This window comes from Aethalodelphis obliquidens, unplaced genomic scaffold (genome assembly GCF_003676395.1).
Source record: "Aethalodelphis obliquidens isolate GAN/ISIS:26980383/991018 unplaced genomic scaffold, ASM367639v1 scaffold41, whole genome shotgun sequence".
NCBI lineage: Eukaryota > Metazoa > Chordata > Mammalia > Artiodactyla > Delphinidae > Aethalodelphis > Aethalodelphis obliquidens.
In genome coordinates, this window is record NW_020837985.1 from 12,186,560 (window position 1) to 12,211,520 (window position 24,961).

Here is a 24,961-nt window from a genome sequence, read left to right on the forward strand (position 1 = left end):
TGTGTGTGTGTGTGTGTGTGTGTGTGTGTGTGTGTGTGTGTGTGTGTTGTGGTGCCTGAATAGTGAAGAGTGCTTATTCCTTTGTAGTTCCTAATTATCTCGAGCACAGTAAGCCACATTTAGACGTAACAGAGAGGACTGCTCTTCACCCAGAAACCCCAGTTAGCTGGATGAGGTAACTGGGATGTATGTTGGGCCATCTCCTTTAAGGAAGGATGATACAGAGTTCTGTTTAGGAAGAAAGATGCAAATGAATGTTTGGTGAACAGAAGTCTATACTGTTAACAGAGATTGACAGCTTTGGACAAAAACCCATTTATTCTTCTGGGCACACAACTAGACTACCTAGTCCTGCTTCCCCTGCGTTCAGAAGTGGCTTCATGGCTAAAGTCTAGCTGTGAAGGTTGAGCAGTGGCAGTGGTGGCACCTGTTTCTAAAATCCTCACGCGTGTTCCTCCATGCCCTTATCTGCAGCAGCTGGCTTTAATGGAGACAAGTCCAAGGCTGACCTCAAAAGCCATATGATGAAGAGGGCAGTGCCCCATTAGCCTGCAGTCAGGGGCACCCCTGCCCTGCTGAACTGTTTTTCACCTTCATGGTATTTTTTTTTTTTTTTTTTTTTGCGGTACGCGGGCCTCTCACTGCTGTGGCCTCTCCCGTTGCGGAGCACAGGCTCCAGACGCGCAGGCTCAGCGGCCATGGCTCACGGGCCCAGCCGCTCCGCAGCATGTGGGATCCCCCCAGACCGGGGCACGAACCCGTGTCCCCTGCATTGGCAGACGGACTCTCAACCACTGCGCCACCAGGGAAGCCCCATGGTATTTTTATATGAGCAAAAATAAACTTCTGTTCTGTTCGGGTTTTTTTCCATTATACATTTTCGTATATATTTTACACACAAGAGAATGTGTGTGCGGTTATTTATGACATGTTAGCTTACTAACTAATGACTAAGAAAGAGATGAAAAAAATTGAGAATTTCTCTTCTTTGACTAGCCCAGGAAATAGAAATAAATAATAGTGAAAGTTGAAGTAGGTAGAGGACAGCAGGGTGTTCCCCAATATTAAAGCGGTGTGTATTCCGAGAGAGTAGAGCCTAACCCTCTCAGAGGTTACTCCAGAGAAGCTTCAGAGAAGATGGTTGGAGAGAGTTTGAAGGAATATTGGTCTTTCCCACGTGACAATGCAGCAAGTATGGGAATCTAGGTAAATGGAACAATATTTACAGAAGTATGTAACATCACAATGCGTGGCTTGTCAGATATGCATGAAATTTCTAATTCCAGAAACACAAGTGGAGGCAAGGTGGAATGCAAGAAAAGCCTATTGAAGAAGGTTAGGGTGTGATTATCACAGGATTCCTTATGAAGCAAGTAATTAAAACCATCCCTGCATACATTTCAAAAGCTGTGCATGGTTTTCGAGCAATAGAAAGGCATGTCATTCTGAGATAGAAATCTGGCAACTCATAGTTCCAGTAGATGTGGACATATTTATGGATCTCTGTCATCAGGAGTCTTCTTCCTCATGAATAGGCATGCATAGCCCTAACATAAATATATAGTAAAGAGACAAAACATAAAGAGACATGTAAAATATTTTATCATTATTTAGCCATCACTGAGCTATGGAACTTTGGTAAAGTCACCACACCACCTTAAGCCTCAGATTTCTTACAGTGGAAGGGGTTTTTGCCTACACAGGGGGTACGTGTCCTCTTCTCTTTGTTCCTCGACTTCCAGCTCAGTGCGTCACCCAGCTCAGGGTCACAAGGGGAGTGTATTGAATGAGTGAGTGATGAAAAAAATAAATGAATCCATGCATCTGCTGAAGCTCAAACCCTAAAAGAATCTCAATTTAATACCCACGCACAAAACGGAAAATCGTCCTTGAAATTGCCAGTGACTAGGATGAGGCGCCTGATGATTAAGGACAAAGGCAGATATAATAGGAAAAGTAATTTAGGATATGATAATACACAATAAATATAACCGTATTTAAAGCAATTTGGGGCAGGAATAATCTTGCTGGGATTCAATTGAACTGTACCGAGCTGCCGCCAGCATTATGAAAGTGCATATTTACATCTTTTCATTAAATAAACCCTGTCTATGCCAACTCTGCCACTCCCCATGTCATAAGTGAGGTCCTGAAGAGGATGAGAGAAAACAGGATGGGGTGGAAAGCATCAGTCTTGAGGTGGAGCACAGCATGTGTTTGGATAAAACCCTCACATTCTTGCTCTGCCTCTTTGCTAAAATGATGTCTCTTTCTCTTTCCTCTCACTTGTAAGAGCCTCTTGTCTGGGATTGGCTATTAACTGTCTTCCCATTACACTTTTATACACAGTTTGCTCTTCCTGTCTGAATGTTAAATTTTTCTTTATAAATTTAAAATATATAAATAAAAACCTAGGAGAGTCTGATTCAGTAACTGAATTTTGTAAATCTCCATTTCTGACTTTGAGTCACCTCCAAGATTAAGAACTACTGGTTTAGCTGGGTGTCTGGCACACATGTGAACACAAAACCTCTCTTTGTTTAAAAAGATGTATTTATTTATTTGGTTGCACTTGGTCTTAGTTGCAGCAGGCAGGCTCGTGGGTTCCTTAGTTGTGGCTTGCCAGCTCCTTTGTTGTGGCACGTGGGCTCTTTAGTTGTGGCATGCGAACTCTTAGTTGCGGCATGCATGTGGGATCTAGCTCCCGGACCAGGGATCAAACCCGGGCCCCATGCATTGGGAGCACGGAGTCTTATCCACTGCACCACCAGGGAAGTCCCTGAACACAAAACCTTCTGAATGCATATATGCATACATGTATGAATGGATGTGTCAGTAATTTGGGTAGAAGCTGTGACTGTCATCGTGTGTATGATACTGTCCTAATCTGGCCACAAGTTCTTGCTCCTCATACATTATGCTCCAGTCACACCATACAGCCAGCTGCTCCAGAAACACACCGTGGGCATCTACACAGAGAAGGTGCATCTGTAGGATGGAAACAGATAGCATCAGCAGTTTTAAAGGAGTTGATTACAAGATCTTCCTCACTTCCTCTTTCTTAATATTGATCTGCCTAGTAAAGGGCCTTTGTAGGAGACTTGCCTTCCCCACTGCCCCTTTCACAATTGTCCTTCTTCCACTTTGCATAAGAGCCTGTCCCTCACCTACCCAGAAACTTAATATAATACATTGTCTTGGCGTGTAGGCACCTCCAGAGCATATTGGATCAATTGAGATAGAGTCCTTGAACAAAGACTTTGTTGTCAACTTGGTCCTTTAGCTTACTGGCTGGATGATTTTAACACATTCGATGTGTTTCTTTCTTTATCTTCAGCTTTATTGAGATATAATTGACATATAATGTTGTGTTAAGTTTATGGTGAACAAAGTGTAGGTTTAAGATACTGATACATTGCAAGATGCTTTCCACTGTAGCGTTAGCTAACACCTCCATCACCTCAGATAATTACCATTTCTTTTCTGTGGTGAGAATATTTAAGATCTACTTTCTCAGTAACTTTCAAGGATTTAATACAGTACTGTTAACTGTAATCACCATGCTGTACATTAGACTCAAACCTCATTCGTCTTATAACTGAAAGTTTGTGCCCTTTGACCAACACCTCCCCATTTCCCCCATCCCCCAGGCCCTGGTAACCACCATTCTATTATCTGCTTTTTTTTGTTTTGTTTTGTTTTGAGTTTGGCCTTTTTAGATTCCATATATAGGTGATATATTATGCAATCATGCAGTACTTGATTACTTTCTCTGTCTAACTTATCTCACTTAGCATTACTGTACTCAAGGTCCACCCTGATGTTGCAAATGACAGCATGTCCTTCTTCCTCACAGATGAAAAATATTTCATTGTGTGTGTATATATCTATAGAAGGGATATAGATCTGTATATATATACACACACAATGAAATATATATATAAATACACACACACACACACACACACACACATATCTTCTTTATCCATTTATCCGTTGATGGGCACTTAGGTTGTTTCTGTATCTTGGCTATTGTGAATAATGCTACAGTGAATGTGGGAGTACATTTATCTCATCAATAGCTTGTTAATTCTCATAATGATAATGATAAGTACAATCAATAATTTTAAAAAAATGTGTTAGCGTTAGAGATATGATCAACAAAGATTTTTACTTTTGCAAAAATTATTGCAAAGGGCTTCCCTGGTGGCGCAGTGGTTGAGAGCCCGCCTGCCGATGCAGGGGACACGGGCTCGTGCCCCGGTCCGGGAGGATCCACATGCCGCGGAGCGGCTGGGCCCGTGAGCCATGGCCACTGAGCCTGCGCGTCCGGAGCCTGTGCTCTGCAACGGGAGAGGCCACGACAGTGAGAGTCCCGCATACCACAAAAAAAAAAAAAAATTATTGCAAAGAACTAAGGGGTATTCATTGATTGATGAAATACTTTAAACGTAAAATATTCATTACAATGAAATTCTGAGATAGAATTTGAGTAGAAATGTACATTTTAGGAGAAAAATGAATATTATACTATTCTAGACTATTAAAAGGAACTTATTTACTGGTTGCTCTAAATGAATTTTGATGGGTTTCAAATTATTTTGGTATTTAGCTTTCAACTCATTTCTAAAATAAAATAACAATTGAATTTAAAATTGCCAGTATTTAGTGTATCCTTTGCAAGTACTTTAACCCCAAATAAAAGTTTTATAATATAATCTAAAAATGTGAGGGTGTACATATCTTATTTTAGCATTATGCAATCAACAAAAAAAGAAAGTAGATAGACTTCACTATTCTGCTTTTTCACCTGCTTCTTGCTTTGCCTTCTTAAATTTAAAGCTTTCTCACTTATTGTACACTTCCTCCCCCTAGACCTATGCTGCTCCACAGAAGATACCAGCCACATGTGACTATCTAATGTAGATTAACTACATAAAATTAAAAATCAATTGCCCTATTGTAGTAGCCGCATTCCAAGCAATCACTGGCTGCATGTGGCTAGAGACTGTGGTATCAGCAGCACAGCAGATATAAAACATTTTCATCACCACAGAAAGTTCTACCAGGCATGCTGCTCTAGAGAGAATTTGTATTGCAGACTTTGCTTTTACCAGAGTAGAACTTTCTCTAGGATTGATGGGCTCATTTCCCTTTTTTCCAATGTCTGGCTCATATTAGACCCTCACTAAATGCTTTTTAAATTAAAATAACATTACTGGAAGGTAATTAGTGACTCCCCCTGACACATTTACTAACAAATCCCCATCATATAAATTTCATAAAATCTTGGCAATGATAAGGACCTTGGAAGTGATTTACATACGACTTTTAAAAATAGATATTTGTATCATAAAATCTCAAAGATAAATTGTTCACTTATAATTCCTTTATTCTACTTCGAGGTAAAAAAAGAACATACTATATTGCATATTTTCTATGTTCCAAGTGATGAACAAAACACTTTTCAAGTGTGATCTCACCTAATACATATAACATTTCTTAAGGAGAATATGCTTGAGAGGTAAGGGATGTCAGAAAGGTTGAGCACTTTGCCCAAAATCACAGAGACAGAATTTAAACTCAGGTCTACCTAATAGCAGAAGCTATATTTCTAACTTCATGTGAAAAATGCCACCTAGAGAGGAAATGACAACTTGCACAAGTCATTCAGAGAATTAGTGACCAGAATAGAAATCCAAGCTCTGCCTGATTTCCAGATGGGCTCCTCACACTTCCATCTCTCCCTTCAGTAAGGGGAGGTACGTAGGCTGGTTAAGAATAGGTTTTGTAGCCAGGATGCCTCGTTTCAGATCTAGACTCTGCCACCTACTAATCCTTGCAACCTTTGTCCTTTCTTCTATGAGGACTGGGATACTGATAATGATCGATATTGTGTCACTTCATACACTTTATACAGTACACCAACATTAATCAGTTTTCCCCAGTATTACTTATACTCACTTGTATGTGTATGCAGGTGCTGAATGCTATACAGTTTTACCACATGTGTGATTTGTGTATCTATGCACAGAGTTAAGATATTGAACAGTATGTTCAATATAAGTATGTTTTATTTTGCCCTTTTATACACCATTCTGTAACTTTTCCTTCCATCTTTTTCATGTGTACTTTCATGGAAATTTTTAGAAATTATTTTTATATTATCCAGTTTTTTCTTTTTTTTTTCCTTTTATGGATTGTACTTTTGGTGTCAAGTCAAACAACCCATTGCTTAACTATAGAAATCCTGAAGATTTCTCTTTTTTTTTTTCTAGAAAAGTTTAATTTTATGTTTTACATTTAAATCTGTGATCCATTTTGAGGTCACTTTTGTATAAAGCATGACGTTTAAGATGAAGTCCATTTATCCCCTCTATGGATGTCCAATTGCTCCAGCATCATTCTTTGAAAATGCTATTCTTCTTCCACTGAACTGGTTTTGCTCCTCTGTCAAAAATCAATTCAGCATATTTATATGATTCTATTTCCGTGTCCTCTATTTTGTTCCATGATCTATGTGTTCATGTCCCCACCAATTCCACACTGTTTTTATAATAGATAGTAGCTACACAGTGAGTCTCAGTACGCTATAGAGTGACACCTCCCACTTTATTCTTCTTTGCCGAGTTTGTTTTGGGTATTCTAGGCCCATACCTTTTCATATACATTTCATAACAATTTTGTCTATTTCTATAAAAAAAAATCCTACTGGGATTTTTGTTAGGAATTGCATTTAACCTGAAGATAAATTTGGTGAGAATAGATATGTTTTTTATGTTGAATCTTCCAAACCAGGAGCATAGTATTTCTCTCTGTTTATTTAGATCTTCATTATTTAGATCTTTCATTAGCATTTTATAATATTCAACAAATGTACATCTATATATTTCATTTTCTCTGGATCAATTGTAAATCATACCGTGTTGAATTTTAGTTTCTTCATGTTTGTTGGAATTTAGAATTGTGATTAAAATTTGTGTACTGGGGCTTCCCTGGTGGCGCTGTGGTTGAGAGTTCGCCTGCCAATGCAGGGGACACGGGTTCGTACCCCGGTCCGGGAAGATCCCACATGCCGCGGAGCGGCTGGGCCCGTGAGCCATGGCCGCTGAGCCTGCGCGTCCGTAGCCTGTGCTCCGCAACCGGAGAGGCCGCAGCAGTGAGAGGCCCGCGTACCGCAAAAAAAATTTGTGTACTGATCTTGTATCCTGTGGTTTGCTGAATGTGCTTATTAGTTATAGAAGTTTTTATAAATTCCTTAAGATTTTCCTTGTAAACAATCATGTCACCTGAAAACAGGACCATTTTACTTCTTCCTTTCCCACATTTATACCTTTTATTTCTTTTTTTCTGGCTAGATCTTCAGTGCTATACTGAATAAGATTGGTGAGAGTGGACCTCCTTGCCAGGTTCTTGATCTTAGGGGGAAAGCATTTCAGTCTTACATCATTAAATTTGATGTTAGTTGTAAGTTTTTTGTAGGTAATATTTAATCAAGTTGAGGTAATTCCCCACTATTCCTGAGTTGTTGAGAGTTTATACCATGAATAAGTGTTGGATTTTGTTAAATGTACCATTAATGGGTGTTGGATTTCGTCACATGCTTTCTCTACATAAGGTGATAGTCTAATTTTGTGGGTTGTGGTTTCAGTGATTTTCAGACCCCTTATAATGCTATTTTGATCTTTTAAAAAAAATATGGTGCCTCCAGGCATTCGATTAGTTCCTGGTGGTTCTGCCTTTAGGGAAAAATTTCCCAAGCTGAACTTCCAGGTGTCTCTCATTGGGGAGGGGAATCTCAGGCCCAGAGTGACAAAGAGACTTCCCAGAATGGGCTGCTTGGTGTTGCTCTGTCTCTCTTGCCAGTTCCAACTGCTCAACTTGGTATCTTTTGTTTTGGGGAAGGGGAGTCCTTTTGCAAGTTTTCTGTGGACACTGTTTTATATTTTAAGTTAAGTCTTTCCAGAAGATGATTATCTGGAGGGTAAATAGAACTCTGCTCTTCAGAACCAAGTAATTCCAACATATCCGTACATCAGTGGTGTGGGTGAAACAAAGATGCGCATTATTTAGACCATTTAGTGAAGTTAAAATTGCATAGGCTCTTTTCTGACTATTTGGTTAATATTGGCTATTGAAACAGAAGTTGATTTTGGTTCAGTTGATCTAGCCAAGATCCAAGTCTGAAGAGTCATAAGATAAATTATGAATCTTTTTTTTTTTTTTAATCTTGTAAATGTAGACAGGTAAAATCAAATTTTTCTGAAAAGCAGAAGAATTGAAAAATAATAAGATGTTTCTTTGGTTATTTATACACTTTTAGTTTTGGTGTTTTGTATTTTATATAGAATAATTATTGCAAGACTTATGACAAATGAAGGCAGATATGACTTAGTCAAATAATTTATGTGTTAGCAAATAAATAAAGTTTTCAAAAAAAGAAATTTGAAAATTTGTTTTACTTTCTCTGGTATTTCTTGCCTCCTATCGTGACAGAGAAATGATGTAATTTACCGAAACATATTTTAGAAAACAGTATATTCTAGAGTAATTGTTCTCATATTTGACTCTATATAAAATTAAACCTGAAGATATTTCTGTTAAAAACAATCCACTGTAAACACTGCATAATATAATCTTCTTTGTAAGAGTCATAATGAATATCAGCGTGAGACTCTGAGAAGTCCTCCAAAAATAACTTTAACTTTGTATGCAATATTATATTTCCAAAATATATTTCATCATTAAACGTGTGTTTGTTTTTTAAGTGTAAGATCTACTAAGTAAAGGAGATAGGAAATAGAATAATTGGGAAGGAAAACAAAAACAAACAAATAAGCAAAAACCTTGCAAAAGAATGGGAAATCCTGCTTTATGCAGTTTTCTGTTTACAGATGTCTTAACATTGCCCTAAGTTTGACAGAACTTTAGTTAGGCTTCTTCCTGACTCAAGGCACTGACTTCCCTTTTCCTAAGAATTTTCTTTAAAATACTTGCAACTGTAAATTCTTTCTCTGCCCCCTTGAGATATAGGTAAATCTTTTCAAAAGCCTCTTGCCAGTTTTACAAACCAGGCATGTCTTTCTCAAGAACCTGGGAGCTGTCCTTTGGACATCATCAAAGAAGATATTATCCCTATCCTGTCGAACTTTGGTGGGTACCAGTTAGCAAACACAGATGGTGTAATCACAGATGAAAATATCTGCAAAATAAGGAGATAACCCAATGTGTTCAACACATCCCAGTGATTAAGCTCCCTACAAAATTTCTCCATTGCTTTATCTGGTAGTTCTCTCCAGCCTTTAAAAACCCTTCTGCCCTTTGTCGCAGCAGATTGGAGTGTAGACTTAGTTCTAGTCTCTCTCTCCTATTGCAATAGCCTTGAATGAAATCTTCCTTGACTGTTTAACTTTGTCCAGTGCAATTTTTGCTGTGGCACTGTTGATTCATTTTTCTCCAGTCCTATTCTGGACTGACTTGTTTATCTTATTCTCATAAGAAGTTAACAAATCAGTATTAAGTAGTTAGATCCTAGAAGTCAAATTAGGTTGGGAAAACAAAAGTAGATAGAGAAATAATAAAGAATTAGGCAAAACGTTTATGAGGAAACTGAGGTAGCAGCAGCCATAGAAACAAGCTGTAAATAATTTTTAAAGAACGGAAGCCAAGACAGAAATGAATTAGGACAGAGCAGAAACCAGTAAGAAGGGTCTGTATGCTTATGATTCAAGAAAATAATCTCTCCATTTAGGAAATAGAAATTTTTAAAAGAAAATCTTAAAAATTGGCTTACCTTTGATACAGATACTTTCTCTAATAATTCTCCCCTCTTTATCTCATAAACTGTTGAATAATGGGGGTAACTATGTTATAGCAATCATGTAGGACATGAGAGTGTTGGGATTTCTTGAAAGTATAGGATCAAGGGAGACAGGCAACTTATGAAAATTCTTGAATAGACAGAATAATATTACTGTCTCACATAGAAGCATTAGTGTTTGTTGGGCTATATAGCATCACTGATATGCTATTTTCTATTCATTCCTTTTTTGTTGTTATTAGGCAATAATTTCTGCAAAAAGAATTGAATTTCAAGCTGAGTCAATGTTTTTTATATGCAATGCAAAAAGTTAATATTATGTCCTTATTCCTACAATTAATTCAGCTCTGGTTCTATAAAAATATATAAAGTTCTATTAATGTTGGCCATTTTTGCTTTCTTTTCTGTGTTAAATTTCAAGGGAACCTTAATATTGAGACTTTAAATGATCCTAATATATTATCTCTATATGTTGCATATATATATATATACACACACACACACCCACACACACACACACACACACGTACACACGTAAGGTTAGAAGATTAGAAGGAGGGCAGAATTCTCACAGGAAACATGATTTTAGAAAATGATTCCTGAAATAGAAACTGTCTCTCTCTCTATGCCCAGCTTTGAGAGCCAGTATGATGCTGGAGAAAAGATGGAATCATGGGGCATCTATGATTGAGAAAGTGTTACTGCTGGAAGTGGAAGTATGACCAATAAATAAATACTGAAGGGCCTTGAGGATGTCATGGTTGAGAACACCTAAGATGTACCATTATTTTCTTATTCCTTTTCTATTTACCTATCTTGTTCCATCGTTAGTCTTTCTTAATTTATTTTATATAAATTAATCTGTCTAATGAAAATTTATTCATTCAGTATAAATGGAGTGCCTAGTATAAACTTAATAGCTTACTTGTAATTGAGGATTAAGTAAAATAAGCCGTAAGATCTGCTTTTCAAAGAATTTCATTCACTTGGGGAAATCTGATAAAAGAATCAAACCATGGGGTATTTACCATTATCCCTTACAGAATCTGAGACCCTGGGAGCTAAAGTAACTGGTCCAAACTGACAACAAAAAGTAGCAGACTTCTGACTTTAACCTAGGTCTTCTTACTTAAAATTTAGAGACCAGGCCACATTTAAGGATTCTGATGTTTGTTTTATACGTTTGAGGTTCTGGAATACACTTATATTTTGTACTATTTATACCAAAGTTTGGCAACTATTTTAAGTTTGGAAATGGTTTGAGAAAACTTACATTTAAAATGCAAATTAAGAATTTAAATGAACTTAAGCTGTACTGAGATTTAGAGTGTAATGACTGTTGCTAATAAATTACATTCAATTAATAAATGGCTTGAGAGGTTATTGGGGAGGAACAGAAACTGAAGATTTGTCTGATACATATTAATTACCTATATAATATTTGCACCATGGGAAATGTTATGTGTAAACGAATAGCAGCACCAGTTATTCAGGATGGTGGCCCCCGAGTGAAAGAGTTGTATGAAGATGGATTGTTAAAGATCAACGATGATTAATCAAGAGCTAGAGGTAGGGTGCAGCATAGTTCTCATTAGGAACGGTGATGACAGCAAAGTTCTGTTCAATTCCAACACTGTTTTTTGGTTTATGCAGTTTTTCTTCAAAGAGAATGATAAAGGAAGAACTTCTCCTTCCTCCTTAGCTTCTTTAGTCTAAGTTTTACCAATATTCAAGGACCGTATCGCTTTTAATATTCTCCAGGATACTTTCCTAAGTATAAAAGCTGACAGGAATCTCTCCTTTCATAGAAGAATTCCTGGGTATATACTTAGAATCGAAATTTAATATTCATTCATTCTTTGTTAATAAATTCACTTATTCATTAAATATTGTTGAACATGTGTACTGTACTCCAGAAGAGTTAGATTATTAAAGGAAGCAAGGAACTGCATTCCCAATAAAAAAGAGGCCACGAACAAACACATGAGAACATTGGGTGTATGCACTGTGGGCTGCAAGAGCCGAGCAGTAGGATGGGTCCACTCTTCATGGGAAACCCAGCTTCAGAGAAAACATAATTTTTCTTAAAGAAACCAGAACATTTATCTCAGGCAATTATTAATGTTTATTATATAGAAATTCAAAGTAAGATAAATTGGAAATGTCCAGAAGGCTTCATGGTGGATGAATAGGTTACTTGTATTAGTGACATTTAGCCTTGGTTCTGAGTAGTAGAACATTCAACGTAAGAGTGACTTAAATGGTGTAGAGGTTTACTCCTTGTTCCATTACATAAGCAGTCCAGTATAGAAGACATGAGCAGTCTATTACAGTTACTCCATAGTTATCAGGAACTCGAGATCCTTCCATATTACTGATTCATTATCCTCTATTCACAGCTTTCAACTCCCAAATAGCCCAAATGGCGATCCCATCCTAACCATCAAATCTGGATTCAACCAGCATAAATACAAAACGCAGGAAAAAGCACAGACAGTACATTTGTTTGTTTATTTATTTACTATCTATGTATCTGTGGGGTTCCAGTTCCAAGCAATGTGTTAAGCCCTCATAATATTAGAATAGGAAAACTGACTCTAAGTAAACTGACTTTATATGATAGGAAGTGGTTAGGTTTTATGTACATTCGTATCTAGATATATAAACACAGAAGGAGATATCAAAAATGAACCGTGATTTCTACTTTATATAGCCAACCATGTGACTAGCAGAGCTTTTAGAAAACCAGACTTAGTGGAAATGATCATGCCTTTTATTTTGTCCATGCTGGTTTGAGGTGCCTTTCAAACATCTAAGAGAAAATTTTAGGTGATTAGGAGCTACGAGGAGCAATGAAGGCTAAAGATAGAAATGCAAATGCCATCGACATAAAGAAAGAATTGAATCATGCTGATTTATGACATAGCTTAGGGTGAACCTATAATGTAAGAAGAAGAGAAGAGGGCCTACTTATGGACTTGACTGCCCACTCCCACTCCATGGCACAAAGCTGTCCCATGTATACCTTCTTATTCAGCTGTTACCATGAAACATATCTCAGTAGAGCAAAAGGACAGAGTTATGTATCTAAGCATGCTGACTCTGACTCCTTGGCATCTAGTGACTGGTGTATATTAGGTACTTAGTTAGTCATTGTTGCTTAGCTTATTAACCTGGCTCACTTCAGCACATATTACGGTTGGGTTATTATAGGTGCAGAACTTTGTTACACCGGATAGCAAATCACAGTACCTGACCGTAAGAACTCATAATCCAGAGTGGGGAATTCCCCAAAATACATTCAGAGAAGAATCCCAGAACACTCTGAAGCTGGATGAAACAGGTATATATGCAAAGTTGCTTATTTTTTTGGAATGAACCTCTATAAATCTCAACAGATAGGCAAAGGTATTTGTGACTCACTATAAGTTGAGAGTGACTGACTTAGCTGTGAGAACAGAGTACGTTGAGAGCAGATAGAGGCACCTGGAGAAACTTTAAACCTGAGATCAGGAAAAGGCCACATGCAAGAGTTGGCACCTGCCTAACCAGGAGGAAGTCAGACAAGGAGGAGGAAAATGGCAGCTAAAGCAAAGGCATTGATGCAGCACTGTGTCTGTGGTGAGCTACAAGCACTTCCTTTTAACCAGGCTGTAAGTAGAAATGAAGAGGTGGAGAGCTTATCCGGAGATGAGAGGACAGATGATGGAGGACCTTGTGTGTTATGTTAAGTATATATATAATATATTATATATATATATATAAAGGATTATAAATAAACCAGTAATGTAGTCCTACATAGCATTAAGAATGGAGGATTGAATGAGGTGAAGATGGATTAAGGTTAGTTGGGATACAGTAATAAAGCAGAGATTCTGACACTATCACCACCCATGGAGAGATTCTCTGGGTCAAAGGTGCCCATTCAGTGCCCTTCCGAGCAAGTATGAAGGCAATCACTGAACCACCTGCACACACTGCTCTCTCTGGTTTAAGCTTTCAGATCTTAGAACATTTAGTCAGACTGTGGGAATTTATCGAATGAATGGAGTTTGTGTGGGAGACTCTTATTCAGACACACGTATTTAAATGCCACCAGCAACTTAATCTTCTTACCAAAAACAAAGTGACTCAAGGCCAGAAATTGTTTTCTCCAACCTTCCCCTCCTGTCGCTTGTCATGTGATTGCAACATATATTTCTAAAATGACGAATTTCTTCCTAAGTGAAAGCAAACCAAGAATAATGCTCAAGGAAAGCTGTTCTCTGAAAATTACAGACCGAAGGATCAAATTGTCCTTTTTTCATGCAAATGAAGTCCTGTTGGAGCAGCAGAGCATCACTCCATAAATCATTCTGTGCTCTTGCACAAACTTAACGCAGTTCCAAATATGATGCCATGGGTGTGTTTAATAGAGCACTAATGAAATGATACAGCTGGTTAAGCTTAGTGCCTACTTGAACAGTGAACTTCTTCCATTAGAGTACTTATGCTGTGCTGCATCTTTGCTTAGTTTTATTTTTTTTAGGAATTATTTAATACTTTTTTTATAATTATGAAATATATATAACATCAAATTTAGCATCTTCATCCTTTTAAGTGTCCAGTTCAGTGGCATTGAATTCATATTGTGGTGCAACCGTCACCACTGTTCACCTCCAAAACTCTTTCCATCTTATGTGCTTAGCTTTTAAACAAAATTCTTTCCCACTAGACTCTGAATTACTTGAAGGCAGGAATGAGGACGGTAGTCAAAATAATAAAGTAATTTTAAATGATGACAGTTAATATTTATTTATGACACAATATATGTCACACAATTTGAATTCATTACCTTATTCAGATTGTTCACAGCAACCATTTGAGGTTGATATAATTATCTTTATATTCAAATGAGGAAACTGAAGTTTGAAGAATTTGTATGCCTGAATCTCAGTCTTATGGGTAGTAAGATATAAGAGTAAGATTTGAATGAAAGTCATTTGTCTCCAGATCAGCTCATACAAAACTATTTTCCCTGCTCAGAATCAGACACTGTGTTTCAGTATCAATAATAACCCCCTGCAAAGGGACAAGACAGCTGTTATTGTTTATACTTGACAAATTAAGAAAGACGCTAAGTAGCTTGATTCACATCTTTTACCTTGTGAATATGGCTGGGCTCCATTTGAAAATAAAGTTTTCTGTTTTGTTTTTGTTTTTGAATTTAAGGACTACATCATGTCCAATAGTTGGTATGATAATTGTTAGAAAGCAAAACAATGGTATTTACATTTTAAGCATCTATGACATTAGCACATTGAAGAAAACTTTGTCAGTGTCTACTCAACTTGGAAGTTGATTTCTTCTGTCAAAAACTCCAGTTGTATATAAACATCCCTAGTAACTCATGGAGGAAAATGCAGTTCCAGGACTCTGTCCATGCCTGTCTGTAAACCTTCACGCTTGTACACAGTACCCCATCTCCTTCAGACTGCACATTGCCAGACAGCTAATTGTTTGCTTTCTCTCCTGTCTCATCTGTTTGCTTTATTTTCTCTTTCTTAATAGTATATAAAAGTGTGAGGTTTTTTCCCTTCATTACTGCAAATACAGACATATTTGGAACATCTCCTGTTAAATAGATGCAGAGAAATTGTGTGATAGTAGTGTGAAACATGGGATAAACTTTTTGCATGATTTTTCTTCTTCTGTTTCATGAGAAAACTTCCAAGTATATTCTCCATCTTTGCAATTTCATAACCTCAATCCATAATCTCTTTTGAGCCTAAGCCAACTGGGTCTTTGTATTTGAATTTATCATTATTCATGTTATCTGATACTGCTACTTGCCAGATCCAGTATTACATTCTTAGCCATCATATTACTTGACACTTAGCCGCATTTGACCCATTGCTAAACCTTTCTCTTTGAAGTTATTTCCTCATGTGGATTCAAGGGTCCTTTTCTCTTTGGGTTCCTCTACTTTCTCTTACTTATTTTCAGTATCTTTTTCTGGATCTTTCTCAGTTTTCTCACTTCTTAAAACATTGTATTCCCTCAGAGCTCAATCCTTTGATCTTATCTCTTCTCTCTCCATACTTTTTCCCTGTGGAAGTCTATCCAGTATTATTATATCTTTGAATACTGTCTTCAGTGGTGACCATTAAAGTCATATCTCCAGCTCTAATTTCTCAGCTGGATTCCAGGCCCGTATTTCTAATTACCTGTATTATTTTCCTACTGCTACCACAACAAACTGCCACCAACTAGGTGGCTTTAAATAATAGACGTTTATCCTTCGGTGATTCTGGAGGCCGTAAGTGTAAAATTAGCATCAGCAAGGCTATACTTCCTCTGGGGTTTCTAGAGGAGGGCTCTTCTTTGCTTCTGCCTGTTTCTAGGGGCTCCAGGCGTCCTTGGCTTGTGGCTGTACAACTCTAGTCTCTGCTTCCACCTTCACGTGGCCTTCTCTGCTCTCTATTTCAGATCTCCCTTTGCCTTCCTCTCATAAGGATGCATGTCATTGGATTTAGTCGCCACCCAGATAATGCAGGACGATTTCATCTCAAGATCCACCACTCGATTAAATCTACAAAAACTTAAAAAAAAAAATAGAGTCACATTCATTGTTTCTGAGAGGCGGACATATTTTTAGGGAACCCCCCTTCAGTCCACTACAGTCTGCCCTATGATCCCCACAAATTCATGTCCATCTCACATGCAGAATACATCATCCTAGCATCCAAAAGTCTCAGTTCATTAGACTATTACCTTTAAGTCTAAAGTCTCATCTAGATATCATATGTACTATACTTAGAAACTACAAAATGCTATGTAAGTGTTAAACACAAATTTGAGATTTTAATACTTATGGCTACTTATAACTCTTAAAAGCAGTCTAAAATGAGACACTTTGATCATCCCATTTTGTAGATGAGGAAACTGAGGCATGGGTGGATTCTGTGTCATGCCTCATTGATAATGCACAAGTTTATACAGATAGTAAGTGAGAGCCAGACTTCAAATGCAGGCAGTCTGGCCCCAGCATTTGCATTTTTAAGAATATTTCCTGCTGTCTCCTGCAAAAGGAATGTGGCAGCCAGAATGTGAAATTACCATTTAAACCTTCTTTAATTCCAGAATTTTCAGCTATATAAATTGAATATCAGCCACCAATAGGATTTTGCAAGAAAAACATTTTATTTTTATTGAAATTTTGTTTATTTGGTTATTTGGTGGTTTTGAATTAAGAAAGAATATGAGGCATGAAGATTTACCTATAGTTGATCATCAGTTCCCTCAGTTGCCTCAAAAAAAATAATATGTGAAAAAAATTCTTGTATAATATCATAGTTTCTGATTCTGTCTTGCCTCTTAAGTCCTCAAGAATAGCTTTGAAAATTTAAGTCCACTTATATATTCTTAAGAGAAAGGAAAGAAGGTCAGCATATGGTCTAAACTCATATTTAGAGATAAAACCTAACATTCTAGAAAAAGCAGTGATGACTTAGTATTACTGAATTTATAAAGTTTCAAGATTCCTAGAAGTCATCAATACTGTTACATGAAGAAATGAATCTCAGGGAAGAAAAGAGTTACTCTGGGTCTCACAGCTAGCCAGGCAGCAGCTCGAGGATTTGAACCCTGTCCTCTCCCCCAGATCTCTCTTAAAATGAGTTGCTTTACTTCTCAGAGTCACATATTCCTTATTTATATAAAGGTTATAATAATACCTTCTTTATGGGATTATTAGAAGGATATGTTAAGATTACAGACATAAACTTTTTTTTGCAACTCCAAAATAATAAAGTTGCTCATAATCACTGGTTGGTTTGATTTAAAGCAGTCTGGTTGTAAAGGAGCAGGCCCATTAAAACTGGCTTTGGTAACTAGGCTGTCTGTAATGAGAACCAAAGGAAGAAATCAGGAGCAAGTGATAGACTCACGCAAAGTGACGATGACACGTAGATGCCGAAAAAATGTGACAGTGAAAATATAACACTGAGAAGTTAGACTCATGCAAAGTCAGGCTTGTCTAAAGTCTAGAAAAAAAAGGGCAGGTCTGATGAAGTCAAGAGAGCTGTTAGTGTCACTAGCCTGTGTTTAACAAAGCAAGTATTAATGTGATGGTTAACACCTTAGTGACTTACCGTCAGGAATATACTGAGAGAAACAAATGCAAAACCATGAGCTTTCAGTTCCCGAGGGAACCAGTAGGTAAGAGTGAAATATACAAGTCAGTTAGAGTTGGATCTCCAGTGTGGGTAGATGACATAGTACGCCATTTGAAGAGGCATCCTTCAAAATCTATTTTCTACATAATATCTACATAATATCACATGTTCTTTAGATTTGGAAGAGAATTAATTAACTTTGTCAATGTTGCTATCAGCACATAATGACATCTTTCTCTAAAATATACTGATGTCAACAGAGTGATATGCTAATTCTGCCCCTGGAGCCATCACCCAATGCCTCTTTCCTATTATTTTATCATTTGTGTGTTTTATTCTCTGCCAGAGAAGGTCTAGGCTGCTGTTCTTATTGTGTCTTCTGAAAGACGTAAGTTTAAGATATTAAGAGAAATCTCCCAAGAACCCAGAATGACAGTCGTGTCTTTAATCATAATTGATTGGAATGTCATTGCCAAAACTCAAAAAGATGTTTATGATGATGATTCAAAGTAATTTACCCCTCCAGTTAAATGACAAGGTAACAAAATTATAGGTGCCATCCCAACTGCTCTCTCTGCCTCCGGTCTCTGCTGCCTCTGGGCCAGCCTCTCCTCAGCTGCCACAGAGAAGGCACTAAGGTGCCAATCGAACTGTCCCTCCAGGCTCAGACTCCCCTGAGAGCACTGTGCGTATCTGTGATATCGTGCCACCTCCTTCATGTAGCGCTTAGGCTTGTTCATGATCTGTTTTGTTTTTCTTTTTAAACTTTCTTTATAACCTTATCGTCCTTCAATTACCTACAGAAACTCAACTCTAGTTTTCCACAGTCTTGACATCAGGCATTTTCTTTTTGCATAGATTTGTGACCTGCCCCGCAGGCCTCTTTCTTCAGTCTGATTTCTTCTTGCTCATGCTGAAAGGTAAACCTAAGTATTACTTTCTCCCAAGATTTTCTTGTCCTTCTTTAGTTCCTCAGAGTGATTCTAGAGACAGCTCAATCAATGACACACACAGGATATTTAGTATTGGTATGTTGCATGAGAGAATAAATGAATGAACTAATGAAATAAATCAATAATACATTGACACAAAGTGTAAGACGCATCCAGCTAAGTAAAAGAGTATTGGGTGGGGGCTTCCCTGGTGGCGCAGTGGTTGAGAGTCTGCCTGCCGATGCAGGGGACACGGGTTCGTGCCCCGGTCCGGGAAGATCCCACATGCCGCGGAGCAGCTGGGCCCGTGAGCCATGGCTGCTGGGCCTGCGCGTCTGGAGCCTGTGCTCCGCAACGGGAGAGGCCACAACAGTGAGAGGCCCGCATACCACACACACACAAAAAGAGTATTGGGTGTTCCTACTTTAGCTTTTTATAGAATGAAAGGAATATTTTTGACTTAAGAAGACCTTTTTGTGTTAACCTCTCATGGGAGGTGAGGAGTCCTGGGTGTGGATTGATTCAGGTTTCCAAACTAACATTACTTGATGACAAAGAGAAAAAAGGCACTAGTGGCATTAAGCTTTATGTTCATTTTACACCCTTCAATGAATCCAGTGTTTTGTCAGGCTTATTTGCTAATAAAAGCTCCTGGAATTTTTGTCATTCTTAAGACTTCAACCTTGAGAAGTATCAGGTATTTGGGATAAATGTTTGTTGGATAAGGAAATGAATGAATGATTGAACAAATTACATTTCTGAGAGACATATTAAGATCCTGGTAAAAGTAAAAGGTCATTTGCTGTGAAGGAAAATGCACAGTAGTCCAGGTATCAAGATCCGTGAGTTCTGTTCCTAGCTCTGCCGTTCTCTGGGTGACTTTGACTACTTCCAGAAGTCTCTCTTCTTAATTTCTATGATCCCCAGCCTTAATCTTGAAACTTCTGTTTCTTAAAAGTTATCATTTTCTAAGGAATATTTATGCTCTTTCCTGCTTCTTTCATATACTCACTCTGAGAGAGTCTCATCACTAACCTCTTTATTCCAATATTTTTTTAAATTTATATTTCAGCCTAGACTCTATGGCCATAATTCACTGAACAAATATTTTTAGTACTTTCCATGTGCTAGGCAATGTCCTCTAAACATTCCACACATTTGACATGTTCAAAATTGAACAAATAATCTTTACCAAAAAAAAAGTTTCTTCTGCATATATTAGAGATCATCCCAGATAACGATAATGTGACCCAGTTGTTCAAGTGAGAAATTATGGATTCTTTCTAAATTTCCCTCTTTCTCCTCTGGCATTCAATACATGCCACTCAAATGCTGTTCTTTAAATATCATGCAAAGCCACCCCTCCTCTCTAGATTCACAGCTACTGATTTGACTCAAATCTCTATACACTCCTCAAGTTTGCTGTAACAGCTCTCTGTCTTTATCACATCACTCTAAAATCCACTTTCCACACAGTTGCCATGATGTTCTTAAGAAAAATTAAAAAGCATGCACGTACACGGATCATATATGATTATGTCACCTTCTTGCTGAAGATCTGCGAGTATCTTTCTGTAGCTTTCAGGGTCAAGTGGCAGTTCCAGAACACAGTCCTTCACATCCCTCTCCCCTGCGGAGGCAACTCAGATGTGTTTCAAGATACCGTGTTGTTTTATACTCCCGTGGATTTGCATATATTCTCACCTCTGATTTAATTGCTCTTCTCCCTCTTATCTTCTTGATTAATTCCTGCTTATCTTAAAGATTATGGAAGGAAAAAATATGTATCTATAAAATTGAACTGATTTAGAATGTGGTATGGCAGAAAGGATGAATTATCTTTTTGATAACATCCCATTTTCTGCTTTTCTATTATAGTACTAAGAAGAATTGAAAAAGTTACCTAACCTTATCTATAAAACAATGTTTTCAATGCAAGAATGGCAACCTTCTTTCTTTGTAAAAGTCCTAAGCTTTAAGGAGAGTTGATCTCATCACATGCTCAGCAAACAAGTGCATGAAGTAATTCTGAAGCACAGAAATGCCATTCTGTACAACTAAAGATGTAAGGGTCAATGATTAGTTTTCTTTCTTATTGTGTAGGCATTGCATTTTACGATTCTTGAGAGCTCTCACAATACATTTTTTCAGGATAAGGAAAATAAAGAACTACACACATTTGATTTTATTTTTTAATGTTGTTGAGGAAAGAATGTATACAGCAGGCAAAGGTTATTGATAGGTGATTAAGTAATTAAATTGCCATTATATTCTAGCATGAAATTTGACTAGAGAATAAGTATGTACAATTAAAGTGCAGTTTCTACATTTTGATAATTCACCGTCTATAACTTAAAATCTGTTTATAACAATACCAGGTTGTCTACTATTATGAAAAACATTTCAGTTTAGACAACACACATAAAGGAAGACATAAACGCTTCCAGCGTCGTCTTCCTAAAGGCTGCTCTGGACCTCCTCTGTTACTTAAAGTAGTGTGGATAAAACCCTCCTCTGCTTTCCAGTGTTGGGTGACAGAAGATAAAGGACTCCAGTTGTGATGAAAAATTACCAGGTAAATTGCAGTCTCCATACAAATGCAATTCCTTTTATGTTAAAAGCCCATGAATGGAGGAAAGGCTGATTTTATGTAAAATACATCAATTACAAAAAGCCTTTGGTAACTGCTCCTCTAGTTAAACTAAATTCGACTTTGAGAATTAACAGCATTTGCTCTTTCAATAGATACTTGAGGAGTAAAGTTTGAGTTACCCTTCCAGTGAGGGTGAAAAAAATCAGATGTCAGGAGATTGAAATGGAATAAAGATGATATTTGGCCTGAAATAGTTTGTCTATGCATCAGGAAAAAAACCCCAAAACACTGGTGGCTTAAGTTCTACCGAAAAATAACTGGACTGTACACACATTCATTTATTTATTCATTCATTTGTCTCCTTAGACAGCCATTTTTAAAGATCCAGAAATAAATTTTATGAAAAGGTATTGAAAACTTATGAACAGTCCTAACCCTTACTAAAGGTATCATCTTGATTGTGAAAGTCATTTAGCATCTAAGCATCTTAGTTTTCTTATATGACAAACAGAGAAAAAAAAAATCTGTTAATGGAAAAAGTCTAATTTTTATAGCGGACTTCAGGCCTCTTTCATCCTGCCTAAGAAAAGAAAAACAAAACAAAAAAATCATAACTAAGATTGAAAGAAAAGAAAACAAATTTCTAGATTCCTTGGGCTGGGATTTCTTGATTTAGTAAGCATAGAGTTTAAAGTTCCCTTTTCTATTCACTGTAGTCTTGAAATGTATTCTTTAAAATATCTTTTCTCTAATGTTAATCAATGGGATAAGAAAAATCCAAAATCTCCTTCTCTTTAGGAGGGAGTTCCCTTAGGCATCTGATAAATGGCCAAGTGGGAGCCAAACTATGACTAAGGTGAAGCAGGACTCATGGTTTTAGGGGGGGAAAAAATGCTTGGTTCAATTTTCCTATTTTAATTTATTACCTCTTCTTGCTATTGGAGTTGTGGTAATTTGAGTTCCATTTCTATTGTGTAATTTTAAAATAAAAACAACACATATGAGGACAAAAATCTGTTTAATTATTTTTAGTCAAAATTATAATCTGGGGCTACTTTTATGTAAAATATGTGTATTAGAAAAAGCTCCTCCAGTTGTATATTAACCACATTTGTTCTTTTAAGGGCTGCTTAATGAACAGTTTTAGTGACCCTTCACTTGGTGGGGCAAAATCAGATATCACAAGATTGAAAATAAATACAGGTATTACCGAAAGTAGTCACCTCAGCTACGCATCATAAACAAATATTGGAATTGTTTGAGTTCTACCAAAAATTGCCAAATGTGTACACAGTCCTGAGTGTGGGCTCAACTTTACGTAGAAGTAGACTAGCCATACTCAAAGTATGGCCTGTGAAACTCTGAATGTCCCCAGCATTCTTTCAGGGGGTCCAACACATGAAAACTACTTTCATAACAATATTAAGGTGTTAATTGCTTTTCACTGTGTTGACATGTGCAATTATAATCACACAAGAGCAATGATGGTAAAACAACTGGTGCCTCAGCATGAAACAAGACACCAAAAGGTCCTGGCAGTTATATTTGATGAAGCAGTAGCAGTAAAAGCATTAATTCAGTTAAATCTCAAGTCATGACTATATAGCTTTTCAATAGTCTGTGTGACAGAATAGAAAGTGTGCGTAAAGCACTTCGGAAAGCTGACGGGTGTCTCCGGAAAAAAAACACTTGTGAGGTTGTTTGCATAAAGAGCTACATCAGCTGTTTTGGGTTTTTTGCTTTTTTGTTTTATTCAGAATACCATTTTTACTCCAAATAATAACTAATGGAAATTATGGTTATTAGACGCGTGTATCTGGCAGTCATTTTCTTGAAACTGAATAGAATGAGCCTCTCACTTCAAGGAAACAGCTGTCAGTGTCTGTGGTCAACGATCTGAGTGTTCAAGGGAAACGGAATTTTAGAAAATAAAATTCTTCCGAGTACTTATAATGTTTTCTGATGCGAGTGGTGGTGATATTAACAGCATGACTTGCCCAGAAGGAATCTGCTCTGGCTATTTAAAGCATAAAGGAATTTATTGCAGGGTATTAAATGGATTACAAAGTTATTTTCAGGATTCAAAAATAAATACTGATTCTAGATTTAGTCTTTGGAAATAGCTCCTTAAGCTATACTGGAAAACAGGGCTACCAAGAGATCTGCCAGCTCTCCTACGATTGAAGATCTGCCCAACTGGGGCCCTGCTACTGTAGTTGCTTGCCCAGGATCCACCTCCACACCACAGTCCAGAGTCTGATGCTATTGCTGGCAGGGCTAGGACTAGGCTGCCCCTGCTGTGGTTTGCCTCAGCAGGATGGAAGCTTCATGACCTGCATCTCAACATTATCAGCAAACTTGGTCAACCGTTTTGGTTATTGCAGACTGAACGGCTGTGTAAACTTTGGACATCCAGTCCTCCGCAAAGGCAGTGTCTATTTCTCCACACAGACTTGGTGTATCTTTCATATTCTAGTCATCCACTACTCCTTAAGTCAGTGAGCTGCCTTCAGTTACAAGTAGCTATGTCACTGGTCTCTAGGGTTACTTCTTTCTCTATGTCAAAGAAATTGATTTTTTTTTTTCTTCAAGAGAAGGTAATCCTATAGGTATCTTGGGCTTCTGAAGAGGGACCAGTAAAAGTTGTCCAATAATAAGCCAGTATCATCCTTAAATTTTGTTCCAGAAAATATTTAACTGAAATATCTAGATTTTGTTCCAGAATGTTACAGATTTTTATCCTAGAAAGTAGCATATTCCAGTAGTAGTAATCAGTAAGGCTTATGATTCTAGAAAGATTCCTTAAGAGTTATAATCGTGGAAAAAGTCATGTCACACTTAAGCTTTAATAGTATCATAAAAAGAAAAATAAGGCTGCTACTTTGCAGTAAGTTCTATAGGGGATTCTTCATATCAGTTTATAGAAAATATTAAAATTGTATAATTGTAACCATCTCTCCACCTGCTCTCCCCTGTAATTTTTTTCTTTTCCTTTAAGGATCATTATAATTTATCTTTGAGCATTTTGAATATCCAGAAAGACCACATTCTATTTTGAAAAGGAAAAAGAACACAGGAAAAAAAAATGCCAAAGACACGGTGATTGAAAGAAAAATCAAAATAATAGTAGCCTACTAAAAGTGTACCTACAGTTCATAGGGTTCACAGACAGGCATTTTGTCAAAGGTCTCCCTTCTGATTAGTGAGGAAATTGGAATCTTCTGACATTCTGAGAAGGCTAGAGCGATGTCAAAGGGACTGTGAGGAAATAGAGCTATCGGGAGAATTTCATTGAATTTAGAGGAATCCCAGAGCACCCCATCCTAATGAATCTTATTCTACACTTGGGAGAGAGAATCAGACCGAGGAACCGAGCAGCCTGAAGGAGATGATGCTCACTAAGAATGGGAACCCTGAATGAGGAAAAGAAACTCACTGGTCTTAGAGTATCTGCCACTGC